At 38.7% G+C, this 19,708-nt stretch overlaps 1 protein-coding gene across 3 annotated transcripts in view; it reads right to left on the reverse strand.

Moving 5' to 3' along the window:
• The window catches only part of cdk14 (cyclin dependent kinase 14), a 590,315-nt gene that overhangs the window by 485,016 nt on the left and 85,591 nt on the right, over positions 1-19,708 (reverse strand). The window contains exon 1 of one of the 3 annotated variants that reach the window (XM_073054505.1): positions 13,465-13,481. The exons of the other annotated variants lie outside the window; for them this stretch is intronic. The gene's annotated coding sequence lies outside the window, so the exon portion shown is untranslated. Of the gene's footprint in view, positions 1-13,464; positions 13,482-19,708 lie in introns of those variants that run through there. 3 annotated transcript variants of the gene reach the window in all.

Below are 19,708 nucleotides of genomic sequence, written 5' to 3' on the forward strand. Positions count from 1 at the left end.
ATGGTCATGAGGAAAACGTACAAACTCCTTACAGACAGCAGCAGGAACTGAACCCCGATGGGCGATCGCTGGCGCTGCTTAGCATTTTACTAACCCCTACAATACCTTGCCGCCTGTACTGAAGGTCCCATTGTCACCCTTCATCTGGACCGGAATGAAAGAGGGGAGATAGCTACTATAAAAAGGTGGAGGGAAGGGTGAAGCAAGAGCTTGCAGGTGATGGGTGAATCCAGGCGAGTGAAATGATGGACAGATTAAGGCTGGGAGGTGATAGGTGGAAGTAACAAAGAGTCAAAGATCACGGAATCTAGCTCTTTTCTATAAAAGAAAGATCAGCAAAAATTAAAGTGTGCCCCTTAAGGGTAGAGACTGTGAAAATTTTCAGCAAATTAAAGAAATAATGGATTTAAAACAATATTCTGCAACAGTAATCACAGAAGAACATTCCAGAAATAGCAAGGAACCAAATATCTAATAAGAATGAGAAACTTAAAAGGAATTAACATTAGCAGAGACAAAATACAGAAGAAATTCTGAAATAGTGGAGAAATTAATGTGATGAAGGTATATTAAAAAAATCTCACAGCCCTGATGAAGTGTCTCATCCTAAAATGCTGGCTGTTTATTTCCTTCCATAGCTGCTGTTCTTCCAGCATTTTGCGTGTGTTGCTGACGATCTCCATACTATGGCCACTGTAATGCTTGGTGCAGATTTTATGGGTTCTATGGATGTAGTGCCATCCGGAAAGTCACTGCATTAAAAATAGTCAACAACTGTGCAATATTCTGATATGGAATGAAGATGAATTAAAAGATATTAAACCGTGATATTAAGTACAGAGGATTCTGGTTAATTGGGACACATCGGGACCAGTACATTATGGCGCAATTACGCAGCTTCAACGATTAACCAAAGTTTCATGGAAATAGTAAAAAAGTTATTTAAAAAGGTATAAAAAAGAAAAAAAGAGTAACAAATTACGTATTTAAATAAAATAAAGAACAAATTACCAGTACTACAAATTACAGAACAATATATTGTACTTCCAGTAGTACAATAGTTCTATAAAACTGTGTATTAATAGCTATCAATGAAGGAATTCATCCAGTGTATGCAATTGACAAAATCAGACAAAACAGATATTGACTGCCTTCATACAAAGCTATTGATGATTCCATTCTCCAAATCTGTTTATTGACTACAGCTCAGCATTTAACACAATCATTCCTGCAGTTCTAATCAAAGAGCTCCAGAACCTGGCTCTCTGTACTTCCCTCTGCAATTGAATCCTCAACATCCTAGCCGGAAGACCACAATCTGTGCAGATCAGAAATAACATCTCCACCTCACTGACAATCTACACACCCCAGGGATGTTTGCTTAGCCCACTGCTCAACTCTCTCTACATCCATGGCTGTGTGGCTATGCTCAGCTCACATGTCATCTATAAATTTACTGACATTACAACTATTGTTGGCAGAATTTTTGATGGTGATGAGAGGGCATAGAGGAGCAAGGTATATGAGCCTCTTGAGTGCTGTCACAACTTTGCACTCAATACTTCAAAATGGTGGTATCCACCATTAAAGACCCCCATCATCCAGGTCATGTCTTGTTTTCATTAATGCCATCGGGAAGGAGGTTACAGAAGCATGAAGGCAGACGCTCAATGATTCAGGAACAACTTCTTCTACTCTACCATCAGTTTCCTGAATGGACATTGAATCCATGAACACTACTTTCTTATATATAGATACACACACACACACACACACACACACACACACACATACACACATACACACACACACACACACACACACACAGACACAGTTACTGTAATTCAGTTTTTTTTTACCTATTATTATGTACAGTCATCCCTCGGTATCCACAGGGGATTGGTTCCAGGACCCCCCTGTGGATACCAAAATCTGCGGATGCTCAAGTCCCTTATATAAAATGGCGTAGTATTTGCATATAACCTACGCACATCCTCCTGTATACTTTAAATCATCTCTAGATTACTTATAATACCTAATACATTCTAAATGCTATGTAAATAGTTGTTATACTATATTGTTTAGGGAATAATGACAAGTAAAAAAGTCTGTACATGTTCAGTACAGACGCAACCATCATAGCTCTTCTGGGAACGTTGATGCTGCCTCGGCATCAGCCAATGCCAATTCTCCCATGATCTTTAAGTTCTTGAGGCTGGAGCACTATACATAGCTAGCCAGCCATCCCTCACTAGCCTTAAACTCCTTCCTCTTGCTCACAACACAAGTTGCGAACGAACGAGACGCGAGGAAAACAATGCTCAAACAATGAGTGCTGGAGAGAGACTGAGAATCTGTGAATTGGCGGGAGGCTACACAGATATGGAAGGCTGACTGTATTGCATTGTACTGTTGCCATAAAGTCAACAAATTTCATGACAAATGCTGGTGATAGTAAATCTGATTCTGATCTTCCTTTTCATTGTAACATTTAACATCATTATTGAAACCTTCAAATTCCTCATAGTTCCCAACTTGTTGAAGCAGTGAAATCATTTCATCTTCACTCCTGGCCATTGCTGGCATCTCTAAGCCTGAATGCTTGAAACTGCAGTGAGCAAAGCATCCATAATTGTCTTACTGCTTATTTCTCAGCAAGTGGCAAAAAAATCAGTTTTTTTTTAAGGCACAAACACACACACCTGACACTATTTAAAAACTGTGCTCTAAGCATGGTGTAATGTCTATCAGCCACACAAGTGCACATGACTGACATTCATTAGAGGCCAATCAGAAACAGTCCCCTGTCCTAATTAAATGACATAGTGTCCCAAATAAATTAAGGGAATCCCAGCAATTTTCTTCATTAGTTTTTGTTCTTTAAGATTTGGATGTCATGGGCACTAGCCTCCATAGTATCCAAGGCATCTTCAAGGAGCAATGCCTCAAAAAGGCAGCATGCTTCATTAAGAACCCCCATCACCCAGGTCAATTGCTCTGATTAACCAATGACATAGTAACCAGAATCCACTGATTTAGCAAGTCCTTCTCACATTCTTCTTATGGTCTTAGCAAAGGTTATGGCAAGAAGGCAGGTGTATGGGGTTGAGTGGGATCCAGGATCAGCATGGAGCAGACTCAACTGGCTGAAGGGCCTAATTCTGCTCCTTTGTCTTATGGTCTTATGTTGATGTACAAATGCTTACATGTCCAAATAATTTCTCAGTTGCCAGCATTTTCCACCAAATGGTCACAGAGCATTTTGCCCATGAATTAGAAGTCATTATTTTTTCAGTAATGTTTAATTTCTTCATTGTTACTAATGTGATGATTAAAGATATGCCAGTTTGACAAAGATTTAGCTTGCATCAGAAGGTTCAAAACAGTGTGAGGACAGAGTAACACACACAAAAACTCAGCAAGTCAGACAGCATCTAGGGAGTGGAATAAACAGTCAATGTTTTGGGCCACTGTCATGGTCAACAGTTTATTCCTCTCCATGGATGCTGCCTAACTTTCCAGTATTTTGTGTGTTGCTCAAGATTTCCAGCATCTGCAGAATCTCCTGTGTTTGTTCTGAGAATAAATTGTTCATCACAAAGAAGCCAATTCATAAACTAACATCTCAATAAACCAGCCTCAAATGAAGAATACATTATAAACACTAGAGATACTGCAGATGCTGGAAATCCAGAGCAACACACACAAGATACCAGAGGAACATGGGTCAAGCAGTATCTATGGAAATTATGGAAATAGTCGACGCTTTGGGCTGAGACTCTTCATCAGGACTGGAAAGTGGGGGAAGATGTTAGAATAAGGTTTGGAGAGGGGTAGGAAGACAAGGGGTAGGTAGAAGGTGATAGGTGAAGCCAGGTGGATGGGGGATCTGAAGCAAGAAGCTGAGAGGTGATAGGTGGAAAAGGCAAAGGGCGGGAGAAGAAGGAATCTGATAGGAGAAGTCAACAGACCATGGGAGAAAGGGAAGGAAGATGGACACCAGGCAGAGGTGACAGGCAAGTGAGAAGAGTCAACAAGTCAGGGTGGGGAATAAAGAAGAGGGAATGGGGAAGGGAAAAATAAATTACCAGAAGTTGGTGAAATAAATGCTGGGGGCTTCCGAGATGGAATATGAGATGTTACTCCTTATTAAACTGCTTTGGAAGATGTTTAAATGGGATAACAATCACTTAAATTAGTCACCTTTGAAAATGATTAGAATAATTAGATTATATATCCATGAGTGATATCAGCAAACTCTGTAAAGCAGAAAATCTGAAATAACCTTGCCCACTTCTGAAAAAAAAACTAAATTAAATAGGACTGCAATGCTCAAGGTCATGTCACAAAACTCCATATTCCTCCACTTAATTTATAACTGTAAATTGGGAGAAGAATGGGAGAAACTTTGCTAAATGGCTTTCAATGTTAGGATTCACTTGGGACCTGAATAAACAGTGACTGCACCCATGAAGAAGAAAAGAATTTGAGATATATGGATGGATATATAAAGAAATTGAAAGGTTTTATTTCATTAAACCTTAAATACAAAAGTAGAAATTAGGTTACAGTTCTATAAAACAATTGTTAGAGCATTGCATTCAGATCTGACTACCAAAGTTCAGGAAGTATACTGGCCTCAGAGGAAACGTAATTGATATTCATTAAAATTAGACCAAGACTAACAAAGTTCAAATTTCACACTGAGTGCAATGTGAAGAAACTAGATTTCCATACTCTTAAAGAAAGCCATTTCAGGGATCGTTAACCAAGGTGTTTAAGATGAATTAAGGAAATGAATGAGAGAGAAATAAGTGAAACCCCTTTCATTGCGTAGAGTCAACATCTAGGCACAATCTTAAAAATGAGATCGAGACCAGTTAGGGCTGTTGTAAACAAGCAAGTCTTCATAGAAAGATTGAAATATCCCATTTCCTCTCACCTCTTCTCACCTCCTACAGCTAAAGACACATCAATGAAGCCAGATCGGCAGCAGCAATTAAGAAATCAGAGCACACTCAAGGAGCAGCATACCTCTACAATTATACACCACAATGAGTTTTAATGCCATACTTCCAAGCAAAGACAGACCAATGCTGAAGTCAAAAAATCAATAATAATACTTCAAATATATAGCTGTCCTTAAAAGAGGAGATTAAGTAATGCTGGAACTAAAGTAAGCGTGATATTAAAGTCTCTGAAAATAACTGTAGATCCCAGTTAAATTTGTGATCAAGCAAATCTGTAATTTTGCTATGAAAAACAACTCATCTTTCAAGCTGCGAGATTCTACTGAAGAAGATATCCAATTAGTTATTGAATTAGAAAATAGGACTCTTGTAATAACTGATCCAGGCCCAAAGGACAGACTCATCTGCATCATGGGGGTGGTCCGATTAGTGCAGCAATACAACATGTGGCAGTGGCATCAGTAGTCATTGGCAACCCTACCGATACACTGGCTTGTGCTAACCAAACTGCAGCATTCCGGTTTGGCGCACGTTAACAGGTACGAGAAGTACATTTTACATGTTAGTACATACTTGATATTGTAATTAATGGCTGTTAGAACCCTGCTTAAACCCAGAACAAAAATATGGACAGCAAACCCCAACAACATTTGATGTAATCCTGCCTTCTCACTTTAATTAAAAGGTAATCAAAGAGGCAGCAATTACCTTTTACCCAGGTTTAGGGAATCAAGAACTAGAAGGCATATGTTAAAGGTAAGAGAGGACAGACTTAATAGGAAACTGAAGAACAACTTTTTTACCTAAACAGTGGTCAGTATCTGAAATGAGCTGCCACAGGAGGCGAGTGGATAGGTACATTAACAACATTTAACATGTACTCAGACAGGTACAAGGATAGTTAAGGTAGACCAGTGATTCCTAATGGGCACAGTTATGTGTCCTAAGGGGGTAAAGGGGAAATAGAAGTCGTTGGAAGGGCGTTCTGGATTCTTGTGTGGGAGAGGGAGTAAGTGATAACCTAACTTGATGCACGAGACCTGACCGACCACTGGTAGAACAGGCACTTCCAGAAAAAAGGACAAGGCACTGAAACACAGGAGGAACCATAGATCTGCAGGTGGTGAGCAGTTCTCACACTGCGTCTCAAACTCAGCAATCTCATCCAACCTTACCAACCAAACAGCCAATATTGGGGATGCAGAAATTAGCAACCAGGGTGCCCAACTGTTCCAAACAAGGGAAAATCTGCAGATGCTGGAAATCTAAGCAAAACACACAAACTACTGGAGGAATTCAGCAGGCCAGGCAGCATCTATAGAAAAAAGTAAACAGTCGACGTTTCGGAATGAACCCATGCAAGTTAAAAGTCGGTAAGTCAAGTACTCCCCCTCAACTTTCTCTACAGATCTACAGAAAACAGATCGCACAACGATACAGCGCTGGCCAGAACCAAATGGTTAAATAGAGCCAATCAGTGAACCTGCCAACCCCAAGGTTTCCTCTTGAGGCATTGAAAGTGACCTTGGCTTCATATCTGTGTGGTCAAGAACCACCTTCGGGGATGTTGAGATCTTACATGATTGCTCAATTGCACTAACTGGAATAGTATAAAGGTATCTTGCCGAACACCAGCTCTATCCCAAATGACATTCAGATTCCAATCTGAATCCTTGACAAAGTAATTTTCGCTGTTGTGATCGTCTTCATCTTCGCCTCACCATTCCTTTGCGTACTGCTACTATTGTTCCATCAACTCGCTGCCATCGTCAACATCCAATAGGCTTTCCCAGTTTGTGTTTATTTTTTATCTTAATTTAGCTGCATTAATAATGGATAAATATGTATGACACAATCTCTATGGATATGAATGACACCCTGAAAATGCTATTTATGGTATTACTTAGTTCCAGAAGATGAAAGAAGCATTTGAAAAGTGTTACACACTCGAGTCATTTGCCAAGAAAGCTAAAAATGACCTTGATAGTGGTCTCGTTGCTTCTTATAACAATTTCAAAATGATAGTAAAGTTTGGAAAGCTTCATACAATTGGTGGAAGATTAATAATGCCTGCTATATCAGAAATGCTCACCACTGTTCCCAAAATGGACACTAGTATTTTAAAAATTAATTCCTCTGAGTAATAACTCTATAAGTTGTCGTATTGATAAAATGAGTGAAGGCATTGTGTATCAACTATGCACAGAGCTACAAAAACCAGAATTTGGGATACAAATGGATGAATCAACAGCGCGAGACAATGAGGCATTACTAATGGCATATGTACAGTTTATCAAAAGCTTATGAAGAGATTCTCTTTTATAAAAAGTTAAAAACAAATATCAACAGAGTATCACTCCACAACAAGCTCAAAGTGTATATTGAGGATAAAAGTAATCTGATTAGGAACATGACTTCTTGTGCAACAGATGGAGCACCATACATGACAGGTCGCCATGCTGGTTTAGTGGCATTTATGACAAAAAAGAAATTCCAAATCTATTTGCAATCCATCATGTAATTCATCATCAACATCTGACAGTCAAAAACCTTAGCCAATAACTTGATTCTTGTAAAATCTGCTATCAACAAAATTAAAGCTAATTTATTAAATAGTAAAATATTTCACCAGTTATGCCAAGATAATGATGAAGAGTTTGAATGCTTGCTTCTTCATACTGAAGTGCATTGGCTGTCAAAAGGCTGATGCTTAAAACATTTATTTGATCTTTTTGACACTGTGGTTGAATTTTTGGTCAAAGTTGAAAAGAGTTTGGGAAACAAGATTGAACTTCTACATGGAGATGTGGCAAACTTAGCCAATATGTATGGCAAAATGACCATTCTAAATATGAAACTGCAGGGTGAGAATTTCAATTTAATCTAGGCAGTGTCCACTTTTATCAGAAAATTGGAAATATATAAGCAAAATATTGGGGGGAATGAATGTTCTCAGTTTCCCTGCATGGAAAGTATGGCGCTCTCTTTCACAGATGGTGATTTGCTAGAGTACTCCTTACGCCTGCAGTAACTGAAGAAAGATTTTCAGAATCAATTCATGGATTTGAATGGTCTGGATATTCCAGATTGGGTGACCAACCCATTTCTTTGCAAGGTGGAAGAACAGGAAGAAAGCTTGCAAGAAGAAATCATCAAAATTCAGAATGATGAAGAAGCAAAAAGGCCTTTCAGAAATGTCAGCTTTTATGGTATGTGACTACGCAGTCATACAAAGTTTCCTGGTCTTTGAAGAAGAGCCAAACTGCTCTTCATTGGATTTCCATTCTCCCACTTTATTGAAAGAGGCTTCAGTGCAGTGAACCACATACTCACAAAAAACAGAAACCACTTGAACATGTGGGGACCTGAGGCTTTTGCTGTCACAACTTGAACCAGATATTTCAACTCTTGCTAAAAACCATCAAGCTCAAGGATCACATTGATATTGAAGCTGCTGTACAGCATACAGGTATGGTGTAAGCTAGGTTTAAAGACAAATAAAAATTTAAAGCAGAATAATTTTTCTCATGTTAGCATATGGTATTTCATATGTTTCTTCATATGTTTTTCATATGTTTTTAACACCATACAGATGCCAGAAAATATATTGTGCCCAAGAGGGCTGTTGGGGAACAGTATGAAGGTGCTTTGGGGAACACTGGGCTAAAAAAGGTTGGGAAACACTGGTTTAGAAGGACATGAGTCAAACGAGGGCAAGTAGGCCTAGCTTAGATGGGACTCTTGGACAGCATGTACTAGTGGGGCCAAAGAGGTTGTTTCCATAGCAACACACACAAAATGCTGGAGGAACTCAGCAGGTCAGGCAGAATCTATGGAAAAAATAGGCAGTCGACATTTCAGGCCAAGACCCTTCTTCAGGACACTTCTCTCGGTTTGTTTCCACATTGTATGACTCCTACAGTTGGCAGTCAGCCACAAGAAGATGCATTCTTATTTCATGAAAAATTTAGGTATCATTGTAAATTATTTAGTACATACAGTAGTCTTCTTTTTAAATGTATGATTTTAAAATGCAGCTCCCTTGCAGTGATTCCATTACACAAATTGCTGGCTGGACAATGAGCATTTTATCACTAGAAATTAGTATAACTTAAAGTTCCACACATAAAGCCAGACACAGAATTGGTACTGCATTTCATCTCATTCTTAGTGACACAACAGCACATCTACAAATGTTGAAAGCAAATATCACAACATCTCTAATAGCAGGACAAATGAAGCATTATGAAATGGTCACGCATTATCTGCAATGTTACTTCACAAATTGAAAGAACTGGTTGATGCATGAATAAATAGTCGAAAGGCTTACAAAAGAGGCATTAAACCTGGTTAAAACGCACAATACTCTCTGCACCAAATATAATTACTTCTGTTAATTACACCTGGTTAAGTTTTAATAAGTGCACAATTAAATATTTAGTGAAATTATGTATTCAAAGCAAGTGCATCTTTTTGCCAGTTTGCAAATAAACTGTATCGTAGAATTTCAAACCTGGCACAATGTAAAACAATTAAGACACTACAATATTTCAAAAAGTGTGGGGATGTAAACTGTGGATATGCAGCAACCAGAAAATGAAAATGTGGTCCAACAACCATGAAACTGCTGCCTCTCAGCTCCAGCAACCCACATTTAATGTTGATCTCTTACACTCCATAAAATGTGCTAGTTCTCCGTGACCATGTGGGTTCTGACAGGCATCCTGGTTTCCACCCACATCCCGAAGACCTGCTGGTATTAAAATGGTGTTTTAAATGACCTCTTAGTGTAGATAAGTGGCAAAATAAATAAAGGGAACTTGCTGGGTATTAAATCAACATGACCAAGGTCAAATAGCATCAGGAATGCTTTCAAGCTGATCCATTCAACAGCTTAGTGATTATAAACTAAACCTCTCTTGTTTACTATGCACAGAACCTAAACGCTCTCAAGTCCATCGGCAAAGCTTAATTTCCATTTGTCAGGAAATCTACTGCCAAGGTGTATATAACCAAATATTGTTTGAAGATTGGCTTTGGCACCATTTCATGTTGTTTTGAAGGATTACTGAGGAGTCAATAATTTGTTCTGAAGATACTACCTGTGCTGGATAATACCACTCACAACATTCTATTCTTGAATAAATATTCATGTTGTTTATGTACTTTACTAAGTATTCTCTTAAATACCTCTATTGTATCTGCCTCTACCACCACCCTTGGTAGCAAATTTCAGAAGTCACTACTCTCTACGTAAAGTAACACCTATCCACACATCTCCTTCAAACCTCCCCTTTTTACATTAAATACTTACTCTCCAGAGTTAGACATCTTGATCATGGGAAAAAGATACCAGCGGTCCACTCTGCCTACGCGTCTCATAATTGTACAGGCTTCGATCAGTTCTCCACTCAGCCTCAGCAGTTCCAGAGTAAATAATCCAATTTTGTCCAACCTCTCCTTATAGCACATACCCTCTAATCCAGGCATCATCCTGGTAAACCTCTTCTGCACCCCCTCCATAGTCTCCACACCTTTCCAATAAGACGGTGACCTGAACTGAATGAAATACTTCAGAGATGCCTAACCAGAATTTTAAAGCTGTGAAAAGATCAAAAACTTCATCCATCCTTGTAACCGCAGTCTCTCTTTCTTGGAACCACATCTTATCTGGACCTTCAGTATAGTCTATATATAACCATATAACAATTACAGCATGGAAACAGACCATCTCGGCCCTTCTAGTCCGTGCCGAGCGCTTACTCCCACCTAGTCCCACCTACCTGCACTCAGCCCATAACCCTCCATTCCTTTCCTGTCCATGTACCTATCCAATTTTTTTAAAATGACAAAATCGAAACTGCCTCTACCACTTCTACCAGAAGCTTGTTCCACAAATATATATATATATATAGTCCATATATACTTTCTATAATGCCACAACCAGAAGGGAATATATCTGGCATCTCAATGAGTTCCTGTGGCATCACACTTGTTGCTCCGGGTTCCAGCATCTGCACTATCATGTCTCTGCTGAACATTATACTCCAGCTGAGACCAGACTAGTGATATTCTGCTCCATGCCCCTATTGACAAGGTCCAGAAACATGAAAGCCTTAGCCATTTTCTTAACCCAAGATTCCACTGCTCCTGCACCCCTTTTAAGACAGTATCCTACATTCTATTATGCTGCTAAAATTTATCATCTCATAATTCACCATATCTGCCACAAGTCTGCCAATCCACTAGGCTCTGTATACGCTGCTGCAATCTACCACCATCGTCTAAGTTCACAATACTGCCAAGTTTTTTTTTGTCATCAACATATTTAGAAATTGCTTGCATCCTTAAGTCCATGCCAGAAATATTCCAATACTGAATCTTGGGGACTACCAACTTCACCTTCCTCAAGTCTGAAACACAACTATTCACCACAACCCTCTATTATTATTTAGCTAATTTAATGTCCATAATGCTGCTTTCATGCCAAATATTTTCATTTTGCTGTTAAGCCAGTTTTATGGCAACTTACTTAAAACATTCTGGAAGTTCGTGTACCATATTGATGAGCATAATGCAGTAAATTCCATGCCTTACTTCATCCAAAAAATCTACTGAATTGGTTAAACACAGTTTGCCCTTACAAATTCATGTTAGTTTGCCTTAATTAATCCATTTTTCTCCAGGTGACATGCAATTCTGGCCCAGATCAATGTTCCTAATAGCTTTCCTACCATCAAGGTTAAACTGATTGCTCTGTCAGTGTTGGGTTTATCTTTACTCTGCTGTTTGAACAGGGAGTAACCAATCGCCAGTCCTCTAATACCAACTCATATCCAGACAGTATTTAAAGATAAAAGTCAGTGCTTCTGGAATTTCATCCCAATCTTTCCTCAACTTTCTAAGGTATATCCGATCTAGTCCTGGTGACAAATGTACCGGGTACTTTGAATTCAGCCACTTTAATACTTTCATGCTATTAATTTTTAACACATCCTATGTCTTCAACCTGCACTAGCACTTTGAAAGCACTTTTCCCTGATGAAAATAAATGCAAAGGTCTCATTTAGTAACAACATTATCCTCAGCATTCATGAGCAAGTTGCTATTTTCTTCCTTAACAGCCCCATTCCTTCGTGTATTACCCTTTTTCCACATATGCCTGTAGAACAATTAGGTTTTGAATTATGTTGGCGGATACTGTTCTCATGCATCCTCCCTGGCATTCGTTGGCATTTACAACCCACCACTTACCATAAGCAGTCTTTTATTTGTTGTATCGTCCTCTGTGTCTCTTTCATCAACGAGGGAACTCTAGATTTGTTTGTTCTTCATTTGACCCTCGTGGGAATGTTTCTCAACAACACCTGATCCAGCTACCCAGAGAACTGGAGAATTTCAGAGTTGTATACTTTGATAATAAATGAACCTGTGATCCACTTCACCCTTAAAAGGCAGTCCATTCTTCTGTTACAGTGATGCATGTTGAATTTTGGTTCCAGTTTGCTTCCAGCCATGATCACAGTGAATGGCGGTGCTGGTTTGAAGGGCCGAATGGCCTACTCCTGCACCTATTAGCTATTGTCTACTGACTTTTAAAATTAAATATTAAAACATTAGTAAAAGCTTTCTTCCTGTTAGTCATTTAGGTTTTACTGTGGGGAAAACAAGTCAGTGGTAAAATGGTTTTCATTAGACAAACATTGGTAGGTGATTTTGTCAATAGTTTAGTGTTTGAAATTTGTTGGTTGGCAAGTTCATCAGTAAAGGCTGGAGGATGTTTGAAATGGCTCCACCCTTGGGGCAAATCCCTGGCCGCATTGCTACTGAGATTCATCAGAACAACACCAGGGTGTAGAAACACGGATTAGAGTGGATTTTTCACCTGCTTGCACGTTTAACTTGAAAAATGGCCAGCAAAATATTGAACAATGTTTCTGGTATTTTCCCACATGATATTTATTTACCACACAATTAACTTGCAGTAGAAATGAGTGAAGATTTTACCAATGTAACTTCCTAAATTCATAATGCAGAGAGTTATAAATTTCTGGATTCTCCACCCCACAACATTATGGGGAGGCTAGATCATTAGAATTATTGAAAGAGGAAAGTGATAACTTTTTGAAAGATAAATGAATTGAGGGCTATGGGAAATGTATGCAGAAGAGGAGAGAAACAACCAAGATCATATTGAATGGGGAGAGCCAGTCTTGAAGGGCTGAATGACCTACTTCTGCACCTATTTTCTTTTGTTCTCAACACTGCGAGCTGTAGGGTGCCCTCTAATTTGTACAACCTGATTTAGAATATATTGGTGTTGAGAGCCATCGGAGGCAGTGCGCTCCACCGGAATTGAATTGACTTTATTACTTACATCCTTCAAATACACGAGGGGTAAAATTCTTTACAGTACATTTCCGTTCAAATGTTCAATTATAATAATTTATTATAAATATTATGTCCAACAGGATATTCAATATAACAGAAATACCGTAGCGTCAGCATGAGTTAATCAGTCTGATGGCCTGGTGGAAGGAGCTGTCCTGGAGCCTGTTGGTCCTGGCTTTTATGCTGCAGTACTGTTTCCCAGATGGTAACAGCTGGCGCAGCGTCCAGGCTGGAATCAGTGCTACCCCCACTGTTCACAGGCCAGAAGACAGGCTCTGTTGTCGACTGCAGATTTCTGTGGCATTGATGGCTCGAGTCTGGATTCTTGCTGTATCTTACTATTTTGTATGTTCTATTTGTGCTGTGTGACTGTTGATACTGTGTTTTGCACCTGGAGTAACACTGTCTTGTTTGGCTGTATTCATGGGTACTTGTATACGGTTGAATGACAATTGAGCTTGAATTGAATATTGTCACTCCATCATTATCACTGGGCCTAACTCATGGAACTCCCTATACAGTGAGGAGGAAGATCATTTGGCTGAAGGATTGCAGTGATTTATGAAAGTGCCTCATCATCATCATCGTAAGAGCACTTAAAAATGGGTAATAATGGTTGGCCTTCCCACTTATGTTCATATCCTGTTGTTGACTTTCTTTAAAAGGTGTTGAACACAGGTGGAAGAATAAATTGTAATTCAAGTTTTGTAGTCTGAGATGCTGTTTTGTGAAGTAGAGGGAAAACTTGCCTGATCTGTGAGTGTCCTGAACAGTAAGCGAAAGAATGTAAGGCAACTCAAATTTCCTGGCACATACATAGAGTATATAAAACTTTAGTTAGGCCACACTTGGAATATTGTTTGATGTTCTAGTTGCCACATTACAGTAAGGATGTGGAGACTTTGGATTAGGTTTACTAGAGGTTTATTTAGAGATATAGCAAAAAATAGGCTTTTTTTTGGCCCTTTTGAGCTGTACCATCCCAGCAACCCACCGATTTAACCCGAGCCTAATCATGGGACAATGACCAATTAGTCTACTTGGTACATCTCTAGACTGTGGGAGCAAACTGGAGCACCTGGGGGAAACCCACACATTCCATTGGGAGGGTATGCAGAGGATGCTGAACGCGAACTCTGAACTCTGACACCCCAAGCTCTAGTAACGTTGTGCTAACTGGTGCACTATACCATGATGTCTAGAGTGACCAGGATGTTGTCTGGGTCGTAAGGTATTCGCTATAAGGAAAGGTTGGAAAAGCTTAGATTGTTTTCTCTGGACTGGTGGAGGCTGAGAGGAAATCTGATTATGAGAGGCATGGATAGGTTAGACCACCAGAACCTTTTTGCCCAGTGTAGAAATGTTGAGTTCAGTAGGTTGTAGCTTTAAAGTGAGACGGGAAAAGTTTAAAGGGGATGGGTGTGGCAAGTTGATTTGCAGAAAGAGTGGTAGGCTCCTCGAAAATGTTGCTGGTGGTTGTAGTGGGAGCAGATAAAATAATAACATTCAAGAGGCTTTTAGGTAGGTACATGAATATGCAGGCAATGGAGGGAAACAGATCATGAGTGAGTGGAAGGGATTAATTTAATGTCTACATAGGCATTGTGGGCTGAAGGGCCTGTTCCTGTGCTACTCTGTTTCATGTTCAATGTGTTTTGTATTCTTAAAGAGTCACATACCAGACCGTTAGAGTAGGATAATACATTATGAATTATTCAGTATAATAGTTCTTTTAAGAGATTGGAATGACTCAGTGAGCAAGAGTAATCTCTTAGACTCACAAGGAGTTCAAGGCATCATACTAAAAAGATTCAACATCAGAATTTAGCAGATACTTGATTAAGAATTGAGGGAATGTGCACTGTTGGGATTGCTTTTCAACTAAAATGAAAAATTAAAGTCTTGCCTGTCCTTTAACTTAGAACTAAAATTATTACAGCACTATTTTGAAAAATTATGGATAATTAATAATTGGCTTAGGCAAATATAGTCTTCATTTATTCATAGGAGATTCTGCCTCACTAATTTGATTATATTTTTGAAAGGGGTAACAAAGTGTATTGATGAGAACAGTGCAAATGTATCATCTACTTGGACAGTGGTAAAGCCTTTATCAAGGTCCCATTCACTGGCACGGTCCGTTGGATCAAGGATAAATTGTCAAGTTGTTTCCAAAACAGGCACGACAGTAGGATATAGCGAGTGGTGATGGAGGGCTGTTATGTGACCAGAAGCCTACAACTCATGACTATCATCGCAGAGAACGATGTCGGAGTCTTTCTGTTTGAAGGAAAACTAGGAGGAGGGATTATTAAGTTTACAGATGACATCGAAATTGATGACAGTATTCATCCTAGGCTACAGAGCAAAATTAGTGAGTCATGAAGAATGGTACAGCAGTGACAGATGAAACTTAATCCTGATAGGTGTAATTATTGAGGGGCAGAGGGACCTTAGTATACATCCATGCATTCCTGAAGGCGATCTCACATGTAATTAAGTGGTTAAGAAGGCATATGGGAAACTGTTGTTTATTAGTTGAGAAAATAATATGAGAGCAGGGAGGTCATGGCACTACTATGTAGTCATTAGTTGGGCCACAGTTGGACTTCCGTGTGCAATTCAGGTTTTACATTATAGGAAAGATAGGATAGTGGTGGATGGGGTGCAGAGGAGCTTTGCCAGGGTATTGGATAGAGGGAACTTTACAGAGATGTACAAAATTATAAAGGACAAAGATAGGGTCCTTATAATAGATGTGTCTTGAGCCAGGGTCAAGGGCTTAAGTAAGCTTAGAAGGTTTAGTGGAAATTAAGAAAGAATACTTTTACTTGGAGGGTAGGTAGTAGATTTCTGATTTTTAAAAAAACGTATGTTCTGGACATGTCCAATTCTTGAAAAATACTGGAAGGAAGTATTTCAAACATTTTCTGTGCTTTTTAAAGTAAATTTTAAACCAAATCTTTTGACTGCCTTATTCGGTATTGTTGGAGGAAAAGATATTATCTTGGAGACACCTGATTTGCACATTTTGGCTTTTATTTCTCTTATAGCTAGGAGGGCATTGTTGCTTAGGTGGAAAGATGTTGCTCCGCCTACTCATGCTCAATGGCTAAGCGATGTTATGTCATGCTTAAATTTAGAGAAGATTCATTATTCAATTTCTTAATCAAGACAAGACTTTCTAACATTGTGGGGATCTTTTCTGAATAACTTTCAAAATCTTTGATTTGTTATCAAGTACAGATGTTGGCTAATAATATGTTTTACTCTATGATAAGGATTTTTTTCCTTTTTCTTTCTTTACCAAACAGTTTTTCTTGGTAGTGGGTTTAGAATTTTTTTTGTATAATAATAAAATTATTACTTTTCAATATTACGATTCAATTACTTAACATGGATGTGGGTTAATGAAACTATAAATGTGATTCACATATATTGTAATTGATATGTGATACACATCCTCCTGGACTCTGTATTCTTTTTTATAAGAAATCAATAAAAATATTGAAAAAGATAAAGAAAAAAAACTTATTTAAAAAAATGAGTAATTTTGCAATGACAAGATAAAGTAGTTTATACAAATATGTTAAGTTGCTGTAAGATTTCTTGGCCCTGACATGAAAATCTGGACCCACAACAGATGGGGGTGTTATGACTGAAAGAACTGTTTATTACAATTGATCTGTGCACAAATTATGTTCCTTACATGTGTCACTCACATTTTAAAAATCATATGCCTGCATTAGTAGGAAACAATTATTCACCCAGGAACAAATCCAGAAACACATTCTCCAATTCATTTGTGTAAATATCCTTAAAAATGTATTCCAAGCAGTATTATCTGTCCATCTTGTTCTATCCCCTTCTTCCTTTGCCTCTTGCAATTGTCTGGCTGTTGGGTTGATGCTTGTTTTTTCTTGCTGGCCAGAGTGCAGTGTTAATTCCTGAGGACCCACGCTAGTGCTCATAATGCATCCAGGAATCAGCGGGTGAACAGGATCTGTGCTAAAAGGGGCCATTGAGAAGCATTACTGACAGTGTGTCTGTGCAGGGAACCTGGCAGGAAATCCTACCTTCTGCTCGTACTTCAAGCAATGAATCGGTGGCTCCCTTTGGGGCCTGATATTGGCCCGGCTGCTCACAATTGAGTTAAAGAGCTTGCAGTTCCCCCAAGCCCACATTGTGAGTGTGGGTTAATGCTCGGAATCGGCAATACTTGTATAAGAGACTGCCCTGATCTTGTGCTCATCATTACCTTCTGTATGCAGGAGAAGCTACTGTCTCCCCATCCTTTTGTCAGAGTACACTATTCTCTGCTATGTGGAGGCTTGTCTCTGGTAGCAAGCTCAATGGCTAGTGCCCACCATTGAGCATGTTGTTGTAGATAAATCTCTAGGCTGGGGAGGCAAATTTTCCATCACATCCAACAGGAGTCAGTGAGAGAATTCGTAAGATCTGGGTGGTCTCATGCTTCCAGTCTCCAGCAATAGTCCACACTCTCTGTGATGACCCAGATTCAGCCCCACTTTCACTCCTTCTCCCTGCTCAGCCCAACGCCAGCCCTCGTAAGCAGCATCTCCACACTGAGCTGCGACCAATTCCCATCTGCAAGGGCACCTGTGGGCAAGGATCTTTGCAGGTTCCTGGCATAGCAGCATGCAGCAGTGGAGTTGAAAAGGGTTCCCAACCAGTTCCCTATGCAATAGCATGCCAGCCAAATAAAAGTCTTTTTGGTAATATGGGTAGTGAGGTAGGAGGCAGAGCAGAGGAGGAGGGGAATTAGGAGTTTAAGGGGCTCATTCACATAAATAATTTGACTCGAGGTCAAAGAGTATATTGCTTCCTTTACCATAATGTTTCTGTTTACCTTGCCTGCATGAGATCTTAAAAATTCCTTCCCTCCTGTAAATGAAACATAGAAAAGTGAGTTTGATGGCCCATGGCGCATTGGAAGAATGTAGAACAGTAAGACGCAGAAGTAGCCTTTATGATGTCTGTGCTGACCATGATGCCAATTTAAATGAATCCCATCTGCGTGTGTGTGGTCTACATCATCCACCCACTGCCTGTTCATATGCCTGTCTAAATGCCTCTTCAAAGTTCACAATCTGGTGTGTAAGCACTTAAAATTTGGAAAAGAATTCCAGATAAAAAATGTAGGGAGATGAAGTATTTGTTTCAGATAAGTGTTGCAACAAAAATACTTCACAATATTTTAATGATTTTCCATTTCTTGATTTAGTCTTGTTATATAATATAGTGTGTGAAATAGAGCTTTTGCTTGTTTATACTTTACCTGTAACCTTGCTGTGTAACTGCTATGGTTATGATTTAATATTATTTCACAACTTTATACATTTTGTGAAATGCATTGGAAAATATTTCAATTTTTAAATACTGGCATAATTTGATATCGTTTGCCCACACTATTACAAATGCTGTAATACTCTAACACTAGGCTATCAAATTCATTTTGAGAAAATGGACATTATTGTATATAAAAAGTTGAAGCTTACAGATGCATTTTTTATCCAGGTAGTTAAGGGATACTGTAGTTTAAAATACTAGTTCTAAAGCAGTGATTAAATGAAATAGAAATTTAAGATGCTGAAACATTCAGTGGGTCAGGCAATTTCTGCGGGAAAACAATGGAGGTAATGTTTCAGGTTGGAAACACTTCGATAAAATTATTTGCCTTTACTGAGTTCAGACTAGTAACTTACCTTCTTCACTTTAATTCATTTCACATAGATTTTAAACATATTTCCTTAAGTTTTGCTCGGCATGAAGAGTTTTTGAAACTTCATAATGTAAATTCAGGCTATTAATTGCCTCTATATGATTAATTCATTGTGAAAATTTAATGCCAGGAATGTGTTGCTGAGCATTAGCGAAAAACATTAAACTGCCATGAGAGATCCTATTAGATTTCAAATTTCCAGCTGCACTTTAAGATTTATGATCCTGGACATTGTTGTCAATCAGCTTGATTAGATGTTTTTAAGCAATTGTATATTTGGTTGTCCTAATATTAATGTTGTTTTCCAGTTGCTTACAGAACTAATCTGCCTTTCCAAAACTTAAAAGTTCTTAAATTTAAAAATGCTTTGTACATGCTTAAGTGCGGCTGCATTAGTAAAATGTTTAAAAAATGCCATTATTAATTACTAATGTATGTGGTTTTTTTTTACAAAGTGGATTGTTCTGAAGTTAGTAGGTATCAAGGTCTGAAAGGATATTTGACTATTAATGGAATAAAGAGTGCTCTCGCATTAATTATCATCTTATTGGCTTTGACATAATTTGAGCTGGATCCAGATGTGCAGAGGTTAGTGGAGTCAACA

This window comes from Hemitrygon akajei, chromosome 8 (assembly GCF_048418815.1).
Source record: "Hemitrygon akajei chromosome 8, sHemAka1.3, whole genome shotgun sequence".
NCBI lineage: Eukaryota > Metazoa > Chordata > Chondrichthyes > Myliobatiformes > Dasyatidae > Hemitrygon > Hemitrygon akajei.